General features: G+C 24.2%; 1 protein-coding gene across 1 annotated transcript in view; it reads left to right on the top strand.

Moving 5' to 3' along the window:
- The first annotated feature begins 1,632 nt into the window (after positions 1-1,632).
- The window catches only part of LOC129609541 (uncharacterized), a 132,066-nt gene continuing 113,648 nt past the window's right edge, over positions 1,633-20,050 (top strand). The window contains exon 1 of the mRNA XM_055521514.1: positions 1,633-1,751. The gene's annotated coding sequence lies outside the window, so the exon portion shown is untranslated. The remainder of the gene's footprint in view (positions 1,752-20,050) is intronic.

The following is a 20,050-nucleotide window of genomic DNA, read 5'->3' as shown; positions in this document are numbered from 1 at the left end:
ATTATTGTATACTGTTTAAAAAAAAATTAAAAAAATTATTTAACTACATATACATGTACACTTATATTTTTTGAATTACAGTGAGAATTTAAATGAAATTGAGCGGAAAATTTTAATGTAACTTTTTATCAAAAAAAAAGAAAAAAAAGCAACAAGAAAGAAAATCTTATTGTATTCGAGAAATATTCATATTGTGTCGCGGATATTAAAATTTTTTATATTTTCAGTTCTTTTTAAATAATATTTTTAAAAATATTTTAAAATATTTTCTTTTGAAAAATTTTGTATATATGTATGTATATTAATAAAATAAATGATTACATTAATTATAAATTAAATAAGCAGAATAATTTTTATAATAAAAAATAAATACCAGATGGATTTTAATTTAATAAAACAATAAAAAAATAGTTGAAATGTAAACTTTGAGAATATTTAAGAATTGAGAAATTGAAAAATAAATTTAAATTTATAATTATATGATAAGTAAGCAAATATAAATAAAAATTTCAATTAAAATTTCAATTAATTATAAATAAATCAAATAGAAAGAATGTAAAAGAATTTCTATGATATTCTTAAAATAATAATGTAAAAATTTTTAAATAAACAAAATTTAATGAAATTATTGATTTTATAATAGATAATTTAAAATTACAAAGAAAAACAAAAACTTTCTCTTAATATTAAATCTAAAATAAAAAATTTGAAGAATAAAATTTTCAAATTTACAATAATAAAATTGAAATTTAATTCGAAAAAGGAAAATTTATACTAGGAATTATTATTTTAAAATTAGAATTTATTAAGAATAAAATACAATTAAATATAATTATAAATGTTCATCTACATGTGTCTGTATGTTATTAAATTAATAAAAAATTTGTTAATTATAAAAATTAATATATAAATTTCAATCAACATATTTTGTGTTTTAAACTTTTAAACTTTATATTTGAATATATAATGTAAAATATTTTAATTAGAAAATATTAAATTGAAAAAAGTAATAAATATATAAGTGTAATATTTAGAAATAAAATATTTTTAAATAATATTATTAACTGTATAACAGCAAAATACTTAATATTTTATATTAAATAAAACTAAAAAAATTCTAATATTTCGAATTTTAATAAATATATTATAATTTAATTAAATAATGAAGTGAATTAATAGTATTATACATACATAGTTTAGTTACAGGTAATAAAATATGGTGTTTTATGCATAACCGACATAAATATAGTGTAATACATGTTCGATATGATTATATAAAAATTAAAATTAATTGCAATAAAAAAGTTTTAGAACAATTTTTTTTATTTTCTCTCATTGTAATTGTATTTAAATAATTCGTGTTAAATTTTATAATTTCGTTTTAATAAATAATTATAAATTATTAGAACAAAAATTTGAAAAATAATTTCAATTTGTTTGATATACATGTTTGATAAGATTTTAAAATTAAAATTTAATTTCAAATTGAAAATATTTGAACAAATTAAAAAAAAATAATATTAAATTATATTTTTTTAAAATTAATTTTTTGTTTTCTTTTTTTTTTTTACAAATTTTACTTATCTTTTTAGTCAATTTTAAAAAAATAATTTAATATATTTACAGTAAACGTTTTTTTTATTTTTGATCAAACTTAAAAAGATATGTTCGATTAATATTTTAAATAGCAAAAACAAAAACTGTTCGATTAAATACAATATTATAATTTTGTATTATGCAATTTTATTAAGGTAATTGTCAATATATATATATATATATATTATATCTAGTTTAAGAAATTGAATAAACGAACAATTTGTATTTTATGAGTTGCGTCAATCAAGTTTTGTTCTATGCGAAATTCATAAAATTTAAAAGTCAAAATTTTTATAATTTTATTGTTTTCATACTAAAACATAACAGGTAAGAATTGCTCGGATAACAAAAAGAGAACTGTTATTAATGAAACTATTATTTCTTCCGGTCTAATGAATTATCCAATAAGTTGAATTTCTTTAATTTTACTCTCTAATAAATTATATTTGTGTTAGTACGAGCGCAATATTTTCTACAACTAAATTTTTTTAATAGAGTTTTGTTTTTTCCTTTAGAACAGGGAAAAAAAAAATCTATAAAAGAACATATTTTTGCAATTTGTTGAAAGCGGGATTTAAGTTTTACTTTAATAGATCGATTAAAAACCAAAGGAACGAAAAATTTCAGTTTCTTAGAATTTTTCTCATCCGGATTAAACTTTGTATATTTAAGATAAATATGCTTGAGTGTATTCTAAAATTTCTAAAATATTTATTTTTTTTCATGTTCCTATGCACTCGTATAATTGAAATATATAGTGGAGTGAGTTTGATTATGATTTTAGAATTTAAGTAGAAAGAGTACAGAGAAACTAAAGTCTACAAAAAAGAGAATATCGTAAAATCTTGTTAAAATATAACGATTTTATTTTTGCATTTTATATTAAATAAATTACAATTTTGTTAAAGAACTTTGTTTAAATATTTTAAAATTTTTAAAAAATGTTCTTATAATTAAATTTTATCTATTTAAAATTTTAAAATTTAAGATATTCTATTGTGTTTTTTTAAATTTAAATTGTCATACATTACCCATTATACATATTTCTAGTTCAACTATTTTGATTTTATATGTGGGTTATTAAAAATATTTAAATATTTTTTAAAGAATTATGAATTGGTTATTCTTTTTGATGTTGAATATTTCATAAAAAAAAGGACAAAAACTAAAGTACTTGCACATATAAAGTTAGAGGTAAAAAAATGAACGACCTCAGTTTTAATATGTATCTTGTAAATTCATACATAACCTGGAGAGAATACCATATCTTTATATATATGTACTTATAAAATGTTGCAAATGTGTAGAATTTATATTATGAAAAAAAAGATAGAGAGAAGAAAGAAGAACATGTGAAATTTAAAGCAAGTCTGAAATAAATTTAAGGTGTTTATTTAGAACAACATTTTTAAAATGTAGTCTTAAATGTGATACTAAGGCAGTAGACTAAATTTGCATATTACATTTTGTTTTTTGCAAGGTTTCAAATTAGTTTGGTTGTAATTTTTTTTTAATAATTTTGTTTAACTAGAATTTGATGTGATTTTTAGTTGGACTCGCCCGTCCGAGTTGAAGATTACAAAACCTACTCATTTAAACTTTACTGATCTTAATTTATTGTAATTATGAATTATTAAGGACATAACTACTGTTACGAGTATTTTCTATAAATGCGATATTTTCGAAAATCTGTTCCTATGTTTATTAAATTTTCAATAAAGCGACAGCCAAACATTCCCATAAAACAGATATAATAAGTAAGAATAAAACAAAAAAAAACAATTTTTCTTTTTCAAATGCTCAAAAAGGAAAAATGTAAAACTCAACAGGATGTTATTTTATTAAATATTTACAAAGAAACATAAAAAATTATTGTATAAATGTGAAATATTAAGTGTACGAGACGTACACAAGGATTCACAAGTATCCATTTCATATACACATTTTGTTCCCTTTGAATGGGCCTATAAACATATACTCATGTATGTTAAAAATATAAGGATGTTGTATTTTGAGTATTATTATTGCATTTCTTTTTTTTTTATTCGAAATCCAAGAGTATGCGTTATATATAAAATTTTATAACAAAGGTACAATGAATCACATTGATAAGTGGGAATTACTTTTTTATTTATTTTTTCATTTGGGAAAACTTTTGAAGTTGAAAAGAAATATTTTCATTTCGAGACAATTATAAAATAATTCTTATGCTATAGCATTTTCGACTGGCTATTTTTCACATATGGATATTTCAATTACAAATTTCTTTTGATGGATTTTAATTTGATTATAATACATTGACAATTGATAACATTTTTCAATTCTTTTGAATATAAATCTCTTGCAATAATATCTAGCTTAATGTTTCCGGTTACACGAACATTTTTATTATTTTCCCCTATATATTAGAACATTTTGCATTAAAGTATTATCAATTAGTATATATGAGGATTAAGATAATATAAACAATATGGTACGTCTTCAAATCTGTTCTACTGATATATACCACATTTGTATTGAATTATTGTACAAATCTAATTATTGTATAAAAAAGATCTTGTAATTTTCACACTAAAAATATTGCTTCTTATGTATGGAATCTGTACGTAATTTTTTAAAATTTCTTCAAATTAATTACACTGGGATTCATTATAATTCCAAAAATATGTTCTTGGATATTTTCATTTAAAATTAAAATGAAGTTAGTTTATGATTTATGATGGAAGACGAGACATATTTAAAAATTTATGTTGTAGTTTTTCTTGTTCTGTGAACAAATCTAATTAGAGATTTTTTTTTTGTTTTGCATAGTTCTTGTTTTTAAAAAGAAGAACGTACCGATATGCATTTCAATTGCACATAAAGAAATTATATATATATATGTGTCGTATAGTAGATGAAAATATGAGTTGTAAAAGAGAACATAAATATTCAGGAGAAGCTGAGTATATAGGGATATTCATTAATTCTCAAGTGGAATTTATTTTTCTATATTCCAGAGTGTTTTATGTTTAAAAGTTTTTTTATACAGTATAATAAATTTTTGCAATCAAAACATAAATTCTTTAAGAAATGTATATTAAGTACTTAAAGTTCACACGATATTGTTACGTTTTGTTACGGTTTTATTTTATATTGTCTTGTTACAACAAAACGACCAAAAATTTCCCGATTTGAACCCTAATTTCCCGGAATCTAATACGGTACGTCAAAAATTTAAAAAGGAACGTTAGACCTACAGCAAAACAAAAAGTATTTCTATATTTTGGAAGTGACGTAGGCACTTTTTTTACAAGCTATATTTTGTAGCATTTCGTTCCCCAATTGTAAAATTTAATAAATTTAAAATTGCATTTCTCCGAAAATTTCCCGAAATTATAATTTTTTCTAAACTAGTATAAATTTTACATGAATTTTTTTTAAGCAATTTTTACTCTACAGATTTTTCGTAACGAATTTTGATAAAATAAATACGAGTATATGAAATCTTAGATGTGACCTTCCGCCTACAAAGCAGTAGTTCACTCATTCGAGTTTTTCTGCCTCAACTCGTTCCTTTGTTTACGTCATCCATCTGTTCTGAAAGTATATAAAGGAATCCCTATTATATTCTTATAAAGAAATTAATAAAACGATAAACCGTTGCCGTTATTTATTTGTAATAATATGAAATCTTTTTCAAAAATGAAATCCTCTAAAGCTCCTCGAACAATGCCTTAAAACGTTCTATTATCGATTAATGATAATTTTTAAGCTTTACTGCCAAGTAATTAAGTATATTAAGTAAATATTGAAATACTTAAATCATTATACTTTAACTAGGTGGATTTTTCATTAATTTTTACGTAACCCATCCAACTATTCATTGTTCTTTGCTTTACGAAATAATCAGCCTGTTATTCAAGATGAACTTTTAAATTAACATTTAACTTTAAACAGAGTTTTTAAAATTGTTAAAATCATCTCTCACATGTATGTCTATGACAAGGTTTGACCTGAATTTAATTTTGTTACTTGAGTTCAATTGAAGCTCTGTGTTCTCTTGATTTAAGAAAAAATACAAATAAATTTTAACATAAACAATTTTATTTAATAAAATTTTATGGAATCAATAATTTTAATATAATTATTTTTGGTCTAGTCTATAGGAAGAAAAACAAATTATTTTAATTTTGAAATTAATATCTTTCATTCAATTTCCTTGCGGTTCGGTTCTTTCAGTAAATTTAACGTTACATTTTAATCATCATACATGTGTACATATGTATGTATATAAAAAGACCTTCCAAAGAAAATATTTGTCTTCATTATTTTTAAATAAGCATAATAATTTTTCTTCTTGTTTTTGTTTTTCCTGTTGCTGAGTTAAAATTAAACCTTAATTTCCTATTAGATTTTTTTTTGTAAAAATTTTCGTCTTTTGTAATAAATAACAATTTTATTTTTTCCTTTTTACCGACTGTATAACTATATAAACTTTTGTAATAACTTAAACATTTTTTCTTTGAAAAATAAAATTAAAAAAAATTGACTTTTAAGAATTACAATAGTTCGAGTAAAAGGATAAGAGGCATGAAAGCATAATCCATATAGCTGCCATGTTATACTATATGTAACAGGAAACGAAAGTGGGTCGCAAAAGGATTAATATTTTAAATGAGAAGGCATTTTTACTTTACAAGGAGAAAATTTTTTTTTTTTTTTTTTGGATTTTTACACCTAGAGTTCAGAACTTTATGTAGTAAATGGTTGTATTTTGCTTAACGATCCGCATATTATGATTGATTATTCAGAATTAGCAGTTAACATAATTTTAAACATCAATCATAATTTTTTAACATAAATTTTAGTTGTATTTGTTGTTATATTATTTTTTTTATGAAAGTCAAGTTGATATTAAGTTGAAAGAAAAATTGTGGCCCTTTCGTTAAATTCTAAATATTTGATGTGATTTTTTTTTTTCTTTTAATAAAATTTGTGTTACTGTTAACACCAAGGATTTACTAACAGTTAGTACTGATATAATGGTTTTTTTGTTTTACATTCCATAATAACATTTAAGCTCTATATCTTTTGATTACAAATTTTCTTTTATTTAAAAATACCTTATTTAATAATTTTTGCCAGGACTATTTTAAAGGTATTTGAAATGTTATTACTATTATATGAAAGGCATTCTTGTCACAAATTAACATAAAACTTTTAAATTGAGCTCATTCAATTTGATCAAGCTAGTAGTTATTAAAAATTTTAAAAGTATTTTTCGTAATTAATTTTTTGGCGTTAAAAATATTCTATTTAATGATAATTAAGACATTAAACTTAAACACAGTCGTTGATATACCAATTTTATTGTTTATTTTAGGGCCTTAACGATAATCTCATTATCTTTCAAATTTAGTCAATAATAATGAAAATAGAGTGTATAAAGATTCTAACTTTTATACTTTATTTAAAATCTAGTAATGATAATTTAAAAAAAATTTCAAAAAACAAAATTAAAAATATCCTGTGAGTTTTCAGTCTGGCCTTTTTCAAAAATTTCATTTTGATTTTTGAATTTTGAATATTCAATCCGGGTTTAGAGTTTGCAAGAATTAAAAATTTTCTTTTAATTACTTTTATATTTCCTTAAGTTTCGCGCGTAATCACTTTGCGAATATTAATATGACTACAAATTAATTGAAGATACCTACATGTATCATACATCCACCGAATAGAATTGGGAAGGATAATGTTTAAAATAACAGCTATATTGTATAAATATATAGAAATTAAAAATGTTATCACAATCTGTGTTTTTAATATGATTGAAATTTTTTTAAATTAAAGTGTAAGTACTCAACCTCTATATTATTTAGAATATATTATTTTTTTTTTCTTACTTTAATTCGACACCTTGCTAAAATTCTTCGTATTTTAATTATTTGCCTAATCCATCAGATTAAAATTGTAAAAGGGCGTTTTTTGTGAACTTCATTTTCATGTCCTTTATAGAAATCATTAATGTGTGAAATATAAAATGTTAGAGAAATCATACATATAAATTATTTTTATTTTGGGTTTTCCTGAGGGTGTATGTGTATTAAATATTCATGCGTATATGTGTATAGTATGACTACGTATATACATTATGTACATACATTGAATAAATAAAAATTGTTGGAAAATTTCAGGAAATTCATTTTTCTTTTTTTTCTTTTCGGAAAATGTTAAAAATTCCTAAAGTTTTAAAATAGGAAACGAAAATTTTCCATTTTAAATACCCACGTATTATTTTACAATATTTTAAATTTAAAAAAAATTTTATATTTTAAAATTAAAGATTATTTGATTTTAAAAAATAAATACCACTTTTTCAGTTGGTGTAAATATGAAACGAATCACTTTGCATATTGTGATGTAGCTTTTACGTAAATTGTAATTACCGATCCCATTTCATACAATAAGGGAGGTTATGTGATCACACCAAATTGCGCTTTTCCGGTTTTCAATGGAAATGCACTTTTTCATGATAGAGAAGCGTAGATAAACTATTTTTAGCAAGATGAACCTTCTTTCAGGGCGATTTTACATTTTTGCCCATGTAAAGAGAAATAATCAACCAATTTCCTTGAAATTTAAAATTTGAATTTTGGGGTAAAAAAAAATAAAAATTTTTTTAGAAATATCAGGAAACCGAACTGAGGGCAGATTTTAAATTTTTTTGAATTTCTTAAAATTGAATATTTGCATTCAGGTTTTTACCGAAATTGACTGGCGAACTTCTCTAGAAATTTTGACGGTACAAAGTTAAACTTTACAAAAAGCTAAATTTATATCATTCGAGGAATTTTAACTTAAAGTTTTCTAGTGTAGTGATAAAATTGTAAAGAAGTGTTTAAAACGCACTTTCTTAATCTTCTGTAACACTTTCACTTAACTAGACAATATATATTGCGTTCGGTTATGTGCTGACCACATCCGTTTTTGTTTTTGAACAAATGCATTTTTTATCGAACATTATTTTATCTTTTAAGGCTCTTGTACCCAAACGAAATTTTTTTAATAACCTTTAATTGTTTTTTTTTCATAACTTCATGTGCCGTGTTGCAAACATTTAAAAATAAGGAGAATGATGTGTTCTGTACATATCCGGACGTAAAGTATAAATTCTTGTTTGAAGAGAGTGTTGCGCAAGATTGTGAAAAAAAATTTTCAAATTAACATATCTAGAAAAATGGGAATTTTGGTTCTTAGATGCCATCATGCGGATTTTATGCTTTTAGTTAGTTCGGTTGGTAAACAGAACTCAAATATTAAACTTCAAGAAATCATGTCAACTAATTCTTCAGATAGGGGAAAAAATCAAAAATCAAATAAGTACTAAACAAATAAGTAGTACATTCTCTTAACACTCTGAGTTGAAATATCGCATTTTAAGGATAATGGTTGATCATTTCTCCGTATGTACATGCGCAAAATATAAAGTCCATTTGCTGTGATCTGATTTCATTTAGAAACTATAAGGCTTGTTGTACTCTCAGACAAGGCTTATCTCAAGTTAATCTGTTGCATCATTTTTTACAATTGATCAACAATGTAAAATCTGCTGGTAGTAAAGGTCCTCACATATCCCAAAAGTTAATCAATTCCGTTGAAATTTTGAATTTTATTGCACTTTTTTTTCAAATTATTATGCTGGACCTGTTAAACTTTAAAAAAAATTACTAATGATCTTCTGTTTAAAAAAAATTAAAAGAGAATGGTTTTTTTTTCATTTTATTGCAAAATATTACAGAAAAATCAACTTAAACAAATTTTTTATAAGTGCCTCATGAGAATTTAATGAGTAGAATCAGTTTTGCTGGCGAGAATAACTTTCATACATATTAAGTCAATAGGAATCATAATAAATTTTAATTTTTATTTTTATAATTGGTATCTAGAGTGTCATAATATTAATTTTTCCGTTTTTAATATTTTTACATTTTTAAATTAAATTTTAAATGGTTTACCATTCATTTTGATTGGTTCACCAAGTAAAAAAACATTTAGTGTATGCTATCGATTACAAATTCTCTGGACAGCAAAATATTTTGTTTGTGCTAAAAATGTTGAATTGTATAATTGAGAATTTGGCCATAAAAAAGTGTAATTTAAAGTAAAATTGATTAGTAATAGAATTTTTCGAAATGGTTTGCTTCTGTTATTCAAAAATTTTTTTGAAAAAAAAATGTAAATAGGAAAAAATTAAGTCCTTTTAATCGGTAGCTGTTTATTTGTTTTGCTTTGAAATTTTTGTACAGTTGAAGAATTTAGATTTGAATTTGAAGAATATTGCTAAATTTTAGAAAATAATGTTGGGTCAAACCAATGTTTTGTATTGTAGCGCTTTTCCCATCAACAAGTGAAAATACTGCTTTTAAATACAGTCTATGAATACCTACCACACTATTAAAATTGTTTTCATTCACATACGAAACTATTACCTTAAGGATTGCATTAGAGAGGTGTTAACATATTGATCAATTTTAATGGTTAATTGCGTGACGGCAAAAACATGTACACGGATGGACGGACGGACGGACAGAGTTAAACTAATAGACACTTTTTTTCAAAAATTTTTTGGAAAAGTGCTAAAAAGGAGAACGTTAATAAAAAATTGCCATCATTAACCAAATTTAATCTTCAGTCGTTGACCTAGACATTTATATAAGGTTTTTTACCGACCGCATTACGTACAAGGGAGGTTAAGTGATGGAACAAAAAATTTAAAATGTGGAGTTTTTAGCTGAAATGCGTTCTCCATTCTAGAAAGCATAAATGAACTTTTTTTAGATAGATCTTTATTGGTCTGTCTGTTATTGGCCTGTCTGTCAATCTGTCTATGTAGATAAGTATATCAAGTTCGGCTGAACCAATTTTAATGAAATTTTATAATCATATAATTTTCGTATATTTAGTGAAGCTACTTTGAGGATGAGTTGATTTGATCAACTTTTGCAATATCGATTTTACGTTTTTTGATTATTTTGAATAAGACATTCAACAGATTAAATAAAGTCTCGAGATAGTACGAGAAATCGCCCAACTTATGAAGAAATGAAATGTCAGCAACTAGACTCTTGCTACTCTCAAAATTTAACAGTTTTTTCGTAAATAAAACCATTATAAGTTTTTTGGAAACATCAGTGTTCAGAAAATGAACTTTCACTAGGGTCTGATTTTACATTTTCTACCATATCTGAGGAACTAATTGACGATATTTCTTGAAATTTAATAATTGGCATTTGTTTGGTAGCAGAGCAATTTTTTAGAGATTTCGGATGGCATAAGGTGTACCTGTGCTAAGAGCCAAAATTTAATTTTTTTTAAATTAAATAAAAGCTTAGAAGAGAAGGATAAATATTATACAAGATTTTAAACTGTGAACTCTGAAAGGTTGTTTTGAAATTTCGTGGCTTTGACTTATCAATTTCGACTTCTTAATTACGGCTTCACAAAGTTACTTTCTGGGCTTCTCAATTTTGACACTTCGATTCCGTCAATTATACTCTTAGTTTGCGCTTTCTAACTCGTTGATCTAACTTTAAAACTTGGACTTCTCGCTGCCTTTTCTTAACTTCATTTCCTCGACCATTATTATTCAACTATCATTCCTCGAGATCGATGTGGCTTGTCTAGTTTCTATATAAATTGTTTGATTTACTTTGATATTTTTATATGGAATTCTTGTTTAATTTTTTTTTATAAAGCGAGTAGCGAAAGTTGAGATAGAATTTCACTATTACTGTGTAAAATAAGTACACAAAAGAATTTTTTTTTAATAAAAAATTACTCTTAGCCTTGTAATATAATTTTCATTTCTCATAATTTTTTTTTCCAATTTCCCTTCTGATCGGGCAAAATAAACTTAAAAAATCGTAAGAGCCTTTTCTATACTTTTATTTCCTTATGGTTTTCAAGTTTTTTTTTTTTAACTTTTAACTATTTTCTTTTATATTTTTACACAATACCAGTATTATTATGGTTTCGATTTATTTTGAAATTATTTCAAATCGTGGTATTCTTTGTGAATATGTGAAAGTTTTCAGTCATATTTTGTTTTTTTAAAATATCATTGCAAGAAATCTATAAACCAATTGGTTTGGGTTGAGTGATACTTACATCATCATATAGTTTACATTTTTTGTTTTGTAACAATTCGATTGTAAAAATGTATATAAAAAGAAATGATGAGCAAAAATAAGCGAAAGAAAAAAAAATTGGTTTAAAACTTTAAAAATTACTTGAAAAAGGATAATGAAAATTTCTTGTTAAAAGTGGAAAAACTTAAAAAAAAATATGCAATTATAATGCAGAAAAACTAATTTTAAAAAAATTCATACAAAAAAATTTTTATAATAAATCATCGCTTAAAAAAATGAATTTTTTTTTTTTAAATTTAAAATATAACAATGACATTTACAGAATAAAGAGTAATATATTATTAGGGATTGGCTTAGTTACAAAAAAAGATTAGTTAAATTTGAATTAGTGTGTACATTTGGGATAACATAAAGCTTGTCGAAAGTTTTGTTCATAAAGAGTCTTTTATTCAAGTAATAGTTAAGGGTTCAAAAATCAATATTCATTTCTTCACGAAATATTCAGCAACATCAATAGTTGGCTGACGAAGCCGGTGCAGCAGGTCAATGTTGTAGCAAATTAGCACAAATGTGCCGTTTTACTACCGCTGCTTCGTAATCACCAGGCTGTCATTGAGCGTACTATTATACAACTGGGTTATCTAAGCGACACGTTTTTCTTGAGAAATCTATCTAAATTCCCGATTATAATTTTCGGCATTTTGTTTAGCCACGTTATAATTGCTCTGCCTAGTCTTCTTCTTGTTGATTTTACGGCAGCTGCAACAAATTGTGTTGAACAGTAATCCGAACCTAGTCGCTCGCCGCAAGATTCATCGAATAGCTATATATGTATGATTAAAAATTATCATTTATATATATTTTGAATTGAAATTTCTCCCACACTAATTATAATATACATGCTTAAATAAAGAATTAATAATTCTGGAATTCAAATGTCGTCAAATGAAACAATTATAATTTAAAAAAACTCAATTTTGCCAAAACTTTAACAACAGACTTAAATTTCTTAAAGAATTTGAATATATTTGATTTTCTACAGGAAAACCGCTCCCCAACTTAACTGAAGGTTCTATGGATACATTCTGCTTTTTTCTTAATAATTTAAAAATCTTTATTTTAGTATAAAGAGATACTTATGTATGAAAAATGTTAATTTTATAGTATTTTTGTTACTAGTTATTATATACAATCTCGTTTTTGTAATTTTGTTTTCTTATTTATTCCATGTACAATATATTTGTATGGAAACTTTTTAAGAATTTAAATAAAAGATTATTTTTTCTAGAAAAGAATTTCTTTTAGTGTGTTGGAAAATGTTCTCTTAATATTTTCTTTTAGAATATCCATATGACCTTTAAATTGTTAAAAATAACATTAAATTAATTTGTTTTTACATATAAAAATGCAATATGTATGTATGCATACAAACAATATTTTCAACAATATATGTAGTATAAGAAAATTAGAAAACATTGTTAAAATGTTTTGAGAAAAATGAGAGAAATTTTTATTTGGAAAAAAATATAAAAGAGAGAAAATAGCAAGTACAAAAAAAATTAAAGCAGCTATCTTTTTTAATTTATATAAAAATTTATTGAAAATTGCATATTTTCAGGCGTAAAAAAATTTTTTTTGATCAAGCGTACCGAATACTTTCATTAAACGAAATTATAAGGGGTTCTTGAGGTAACAAATTTTTGTAATTGTTGAAAATTTGATATATGCGTTTTTGAAATGTCGTTCGGACAGCTAGATCTAGCTAAAATACCTCAGAACTTGACGCTGATAAAAAGTATATACTTGTTTAAAGCGGATAACATCAGAAATAGTTCGATTTTTGTGGATTTTTATTCGAAAACATTATTATATTCCCTTCTATAATGAGGATAAAATTATACAAGTTTTAAGTCTAATTAAAGATTAAATACTGAATTTTAAGTATATGAATTGCAAAGATGTAAATCTAAAATTAAACTGTACTTAAAAGTGCAATTTTAATACAAATTATTCTTTAAAAAATAAAATTAAAAAATTATACAATTTTCTTAATGCCATTAAATTTAATAAGGTTTTGGGTAAAGACAGCATTTTTTCTTTTATAATGGCAAATTAACGAATTTTTGAACACATATTTTATATATCGTAATTTTTTAAAATCATATCTATTTAAACTGAAATTAAAAAACAAGATTTCACTAAATAAGAAAATTAACTCAATTAATTTGTACATATATTCATGTATTTATGTATGTATATAAAGTGTATTTTAATTGGATAAATTTATATGAATATTAAAAATATGAACACGAGTTTTATTAAAAAGAGGATATCTTTACAATATTAATGAAATGCAATAAAAATGAATATAATACTCGTATGCTGTATAAACCGACAAATAATATAAAATTTCTAATTGGAATTAATATTTTTCATTTATTTCTAAGTTTATTTTCTATATATTGTGCATATTGTCTCTTTTACTGGTATTTTTGTCTGCTCGTGCACATATCCTGTGTAAAATAAATGTATATGTCCTTGTAATAATATTATATATTGTAATATAAAGTTTAATTTCCTTATTATTTTTTTAAACAAGAATAGATATAAATAAATTTTGTTGAGGATTATTTTAAAGAATTTTCTTTTGCAAGATTATTTTATTTGGTTGGTTGCCTGTTTTTTCTTATACGAATAAATATAGTTTTTATTTTTGATTTTTTCTTATTTTCAAAAAAATGTTTACTCTAAAAAGTACTTTCATAAGATAGTTAATATTTTTTGTTTTTATTTTTATTCTACACTTATGTAACTATATTTATATAATATTATGTGTGTTTATATGTGTCATATCTGTATACAAATAATATATTTGTTAATGTGAGCATTACAAGTATTAAGTATAAAATTATGTATAAATATTATTTTTATAATGTAAGTTTTTTTTTCGATTTTCAACAAAATTGAGAAAAAGAATGTGTTTCTTAGTTTTATTCTGCCAATCTGGCTGTCTGTTTACTCGTCGTTTCCTTTTAAAGTTTACAAGACTTCACATAGTTTAAGTTGTAAGTTAAAATTTTATATACAAATTAATCTTCTTCTCTTAAAGAAACCTCTATCTTATTATTCACAATTTCAACCATCCACCCCTCTAGGATTTTTAAAAAAATTCTAAAAACAAAAATTTGGCTGAAACTTTGGTTTGCTAAATTTGAAACGATAAACGTTTTTTAAATTTAGCAAACCCAAAAAAATACCTACTATGCTTTTTAGGTTATATTATGTATGGTGTGTTACCCATATTTTGCAATTACAAAAATACTGTTTAGAATAAAAATTGTTTTAAACCGATAATTTTTGTTGCCAAATTTTTAACTTTGTGTTTTTAAAATTATTTTTTTTTGTCCACTTCCTTCCTTCCCTTCCTTCGAAGTTAGTGTCACTCGAAATTGATAAAATATCTATATTTGTTTTCTTAATTATTTGAAACTGCAAGCTTTTCCAAATTTCTATATGAGCAAAAATGACTCCTTTAACCTTTGTTTTCATCCGGAATTCTATATTTTACCAATTACTCCGGAATCCGGAATTTCTATATGAGTCATTCCAATGACTTCTTTAACTTTTGTTTTTATCCGCAAAGTATGCTACATTATTATTGTTGTTGCAAAGTATGCAATATTATTTGTGTATATTGTTTTCATCCTCAAAGTATGCAATATTTGTATAATAGTATTTTTGTATAGCAATCAATGAGAGTAATATTAACAAACAAGCAGGTTGTTTTTTTATAAAAGAAAAAGTATTTTCATTTGTTTTAAGGAAATGTGCTTCTTTATAAGCCATTAGTTTCATACGAATTTATTAGAATATTGCAATATGGGAAAATAAAAACTATAATGCTGAAATTGTAAAATTATATTTTGTTCACATCCATACAACATACATATGTGTATGTTTTAAATATTTGCATACACATGTACATGAATGTTAAGTAAAAAATGTAAAAGAATCTATATAGAAATAAATAATACCTATGTACTCATATTTATACTTAATTGTGGTTATAAGACATAAAGGAAACTATTTCTCATATTCATATGTAAAACCATGAACATATTTACATTTACATATATAAATATACATATACGTTTGAATATATACGTTCATACTATAGATTCACTATAATAGAACCAAAGATAAAGAAAGAAAACAAATAAAATGTTTCCCGCTTACATTGAAAATTTTTGAAAGAAAAAAAAAAGTTTACTTTAAAAATTTTATTTGTTTTAAAAATTACGTATAAAAAATTTTAATTACATAAATGTTAAATTTGCAAAAAAACCAACATATATGAAATAAAATAAAATATTCATTTTAATTTTTGAAAACAAAAAAAAAGTCTTGATTATTATTAATTTAAAAGTTTAAATTAAAGAGATTATTGAGTAACACAAATGACAAAAAAAGGCAAAATAATTAAAAAAAAAAGAATTTTTTAAAAATAAAAAAAAAAAAAAAATTTTAGTCTTATTTATTTTTGTACCATTATGCCAGTTAGTGAAAGACAAAGTTTGCAATAATTTAAGCTACAATCATATGGAAAAGGTTTTTCGCTTTTGGGAAAAATTATAAGAAAACTGCAAATAGGAAAATTTTTTTAATCTATCCCATATTGAGACATAAATCGTTTCCAAAAATTGTAGAAATAAATGATTTATGAGAAATGTTTGAGAGTAACCATTTAGCAATATTAAAATTTTAATTATTGTCTCTTTGTCATTCTGTCCATGTACTGTTGTATCAAAGTTTGAAATATCTAAGAGAATTTAATTTTATGAGTTGTCAACGAAATTACATACAAAACTTTGCAGGGAAACCGAATCATACAAAATGAACTTCGTCCGCAATAATTAAATTTACAATTTTCTGAGGTACATCAATTGCAAGGATGCAGATACGAAATTTTTAATAACAGATTAATATTAATAAAAATTAAAAACAAGTAAAAATAGTTTTTATATTAATTAGAATTATAGCTTTCATGACAATTACTCGAATCTATCAAACTATTCCATAACAATATAATTGGACACTCGACTGCTAAAATTCATGAAACTAACTTTACTATTTTTCCAAATATTTAAATTTTTGTATTAACTTTTGTAGTTGTATGGCAGCTACCCAGTGCAGCTACTCCATTTACATTTTGAGAATATATGTAGAACGTAATTGGACTCACACTTATCAAATTTGATATTAATGTCTGTGTTATCCGATTTGACTCAATTGCAATAGTAACGAAGAAAGAGCTTGCGAAAGTTTCGTGTCGATTGCTGTACTTGTTTTTGAGTTATCGTTAAAGCGGGCGGGCGGACTCACATATCTAAATCAACATGGAATCTTGAGCTTTAAATAACAATAATTGGAAAGACTTTTATTTCCTTGTACGAGCATGAATTCTTATATGTAAAATCCCCTATTTCAAATGGTTCCCCCAAATCTAAGACATAAGAAAGCTTCTACCTTTTATAATCATTGGTATTGGTTATACAATACTTAAATACATACACGTAAATATACATAGTTATTGTAAAATTGTTTTTCTCATAAAACTTAAAATTTTTTATCCTATCCGGCTTCTTCAATATAATCATTCAATCATCTTAAATGGTTTCTAATACGAATTGTAAATCATTGGTATTGAATCCATTTCGTTGTTGTTCTTTTATTTTTTTTTCGTATTTTTCATTATAAAATGGTTATCATTATATTTATTGTAATCTCAAAATAATAAATCAAAATTTCAAAGTAAATTAAAAAATAAAAAATAAAATTGAAATGAAAAAGGAAGTATCCTTCTTAATAAACCAATTCAAATTTTCTTTTTGAAGTTTATTTTTTCCTTACCTCATTTCAATTAAGTGCCGCACTTAAAAAATTTTCAAAGTCAATCTTTGTCGGTTCAATTTTCTCATCATCTTATCAATTCAAAGGAATTCCAAAACTAAATTAATCAAATCCGATAAAGCATTAATATTATTTTCCATAAATTTTTCTTCATCTACTTTTTCTCTGTCTACTTTCCGAATTTACCCTCATTATACCCTGCACTTCGTGAAGGGTATATTAACTTTGGTATGGAGTTTGTAACTACTTGAAGGAGTCATCTGCGGTATGGACATATATATATATTCTTGCTCAGCGTAAAATTCTGAGTCGATTTAGACATGTCCGTCCGTCCGTCCGTCCGTCCGTCCGATCGCACGATAACTCAAAAACGAATAATGCAATCGACACCAAACTTTCACAAGTTTTTTCTTTTGTGCCAAGGACGAACCCTATTGTTATTGGATTAAGTCGGACAACGGGTTCGGGTAGCTGCCATACAACTCCAAGAGTTTATTTTAAATATTTCAAAAACTAATAAAGCTATAAATATAAAATTTTGTATAAATGTGTCCAATTATATTCTACACATGCTCTAAAAATTATAATGGGATAGCTGCACCGGTTCGGGTGGCTGCCATACAACTCCAACAGCAAATTTTTTATATTCGCCAAAATAATAAAGTCAGATTCATGAAACTTGGCAGTCATGTGTCCAATTATAGGTCAAATATATTTCCGAAGTTTTGGAGGAATTGCTTGACAGGTTCGGGTACCTGCCATACAACTCCATAAGCTAATTTTAAATATTTGGAAAAGTAATAAAGTCAGATTCATGAAACTTGGCAGTCATGTGTCCAATTATTGGTCAAATATATTTCTGAAGTTTTAGAGGAATCGCTTGACAGGTTCGGGTACCTGCCATACAACTCCAGAAGTTAATTTTAAATATTTGGAAAAATAAAAAAGTCAGATTCATGAAACTTGGCAGTCATGTGTCCAATTATGGGTCAGACATATTTCTGAAGTTGTGGTTGAATTGCTTAACAGGTTCGAGTAGATCCCATACAAGTCTAAAAGCTTATTCTTAATATTTGGAAAAATAATAAAGTCAGATTCATGAAACTTGGCAGTTGTTTGTCCGATTATAGATCAGATATATTTGTGAAGTTTTGATGGAATTGCTTGACAGGTTTAGGTACTTACCATGCAACTCCAAAAGCTAATTTTAAATATTTTGAAAAATTATAAGGTCAGATTGATGAAACTTGGTAGTCGGATGTCCAATCATAGGTCAGACATGTCCGTGAAGTTTCTATAGAATGATCTCACAGGTTCGAGTAATTGCTACACAATAACGAAAGGTGCAGGGTATAATTCAATCGGTTTATACCGACTGAAACGTTTTTACTTGTTTTATTCTCATTTTATTCAAAGAAAAAAAAACATCATCATTTCAACATTTCTATATCTATAAAGTATTAAAATACAATAAATTTTTTTATTTTTTTTCAATTTTAATTAGTCTACGTAAAAATGAGGATATTTTTCTGTGTTGCATTACGCGCTATTATAATAGACGACAAGGAAATACAATTAAAGGACTAATTAAGGAGCAAAAAATAAAAATAAAATAAAATAAAAATAAAGAATAAGGTTTTTTTATCGTTTATTTTTAGAACATTTTCAATGAATTTGGGAGAAAAATGTGCTTGAAAATATTCTTCGTCTCGTGCGCTTTTTTTTCTTTGTAAATGATATTTCCTTCAGGGTCTAACAAGTACAATTTTAATAACATAAAATTTAGTATTTTAATAGCGATAAAAAAATATAATTTATAAAAATTTATTTCTACTCCCTACCCCTTTCACCCAAATCCGAGTTGTAATACCAATTAAAATTAATAAAATTTGAACTTTCGGCATTTCGTTTCTTTGAAAATACAAGCTTCATTAAATTCAGAGAAAACAAGAATTTCATTTTCACCGTTCTTTTTCTCATCCTAAAAATATCCAATTTTTTTTTTTTTCATATTATTTTTTTGAATTAGTAAAAGGAAATGTGCTAGCCATTTTAGAAAAAAATTCTTTAATTCGAATTTATTTCATAGCAGGATACAAAAATTTCATGATTAATTGTAGTCATTCAGATAATTGTAAAAAAAAAAAAAAAAAAGAAAAAAAATAAAAAATTCATGGAATTCTTTCACTACTTTTTATATTATTGCAATTTTTGTTCTACAATAAAACTTAAAGAAAAAATTTTATAGATTAACTATTGTAATTTTCAGTTATAGGAAATCCTTTATGAAAGACTTTTACTTTTTCAAGTTATGAATTTCAATAGTATAGCTGAATAAAGTAAATGAAAAAAATAAAAAATTTTTGGTACCAGAACATTATAATGTATAATTTTGGAAGACATGACATTTTCAT

The sequence above is a fragment of the Condylostylus longicornis genome, unplaced genomic scaffold (genome assembly GCF_029603195.1).
Source record: "Condylostylus longicornis isolate FDR11 unplaced genomic scaffold, ASM2960319v2 ptg000040l, whole genome shotgun sequence".
Classification (NCBI taxonomy): domain Eukaryota; kingdom Metazoa; phylum Arthropoda; class Insecta; order Diptera; family Dolichopodidae; genus Condylostylus; species Condylostylus longicornis.
This window is presented reverse-complemented; position numbering and strand designations above follow the sequence as displayed.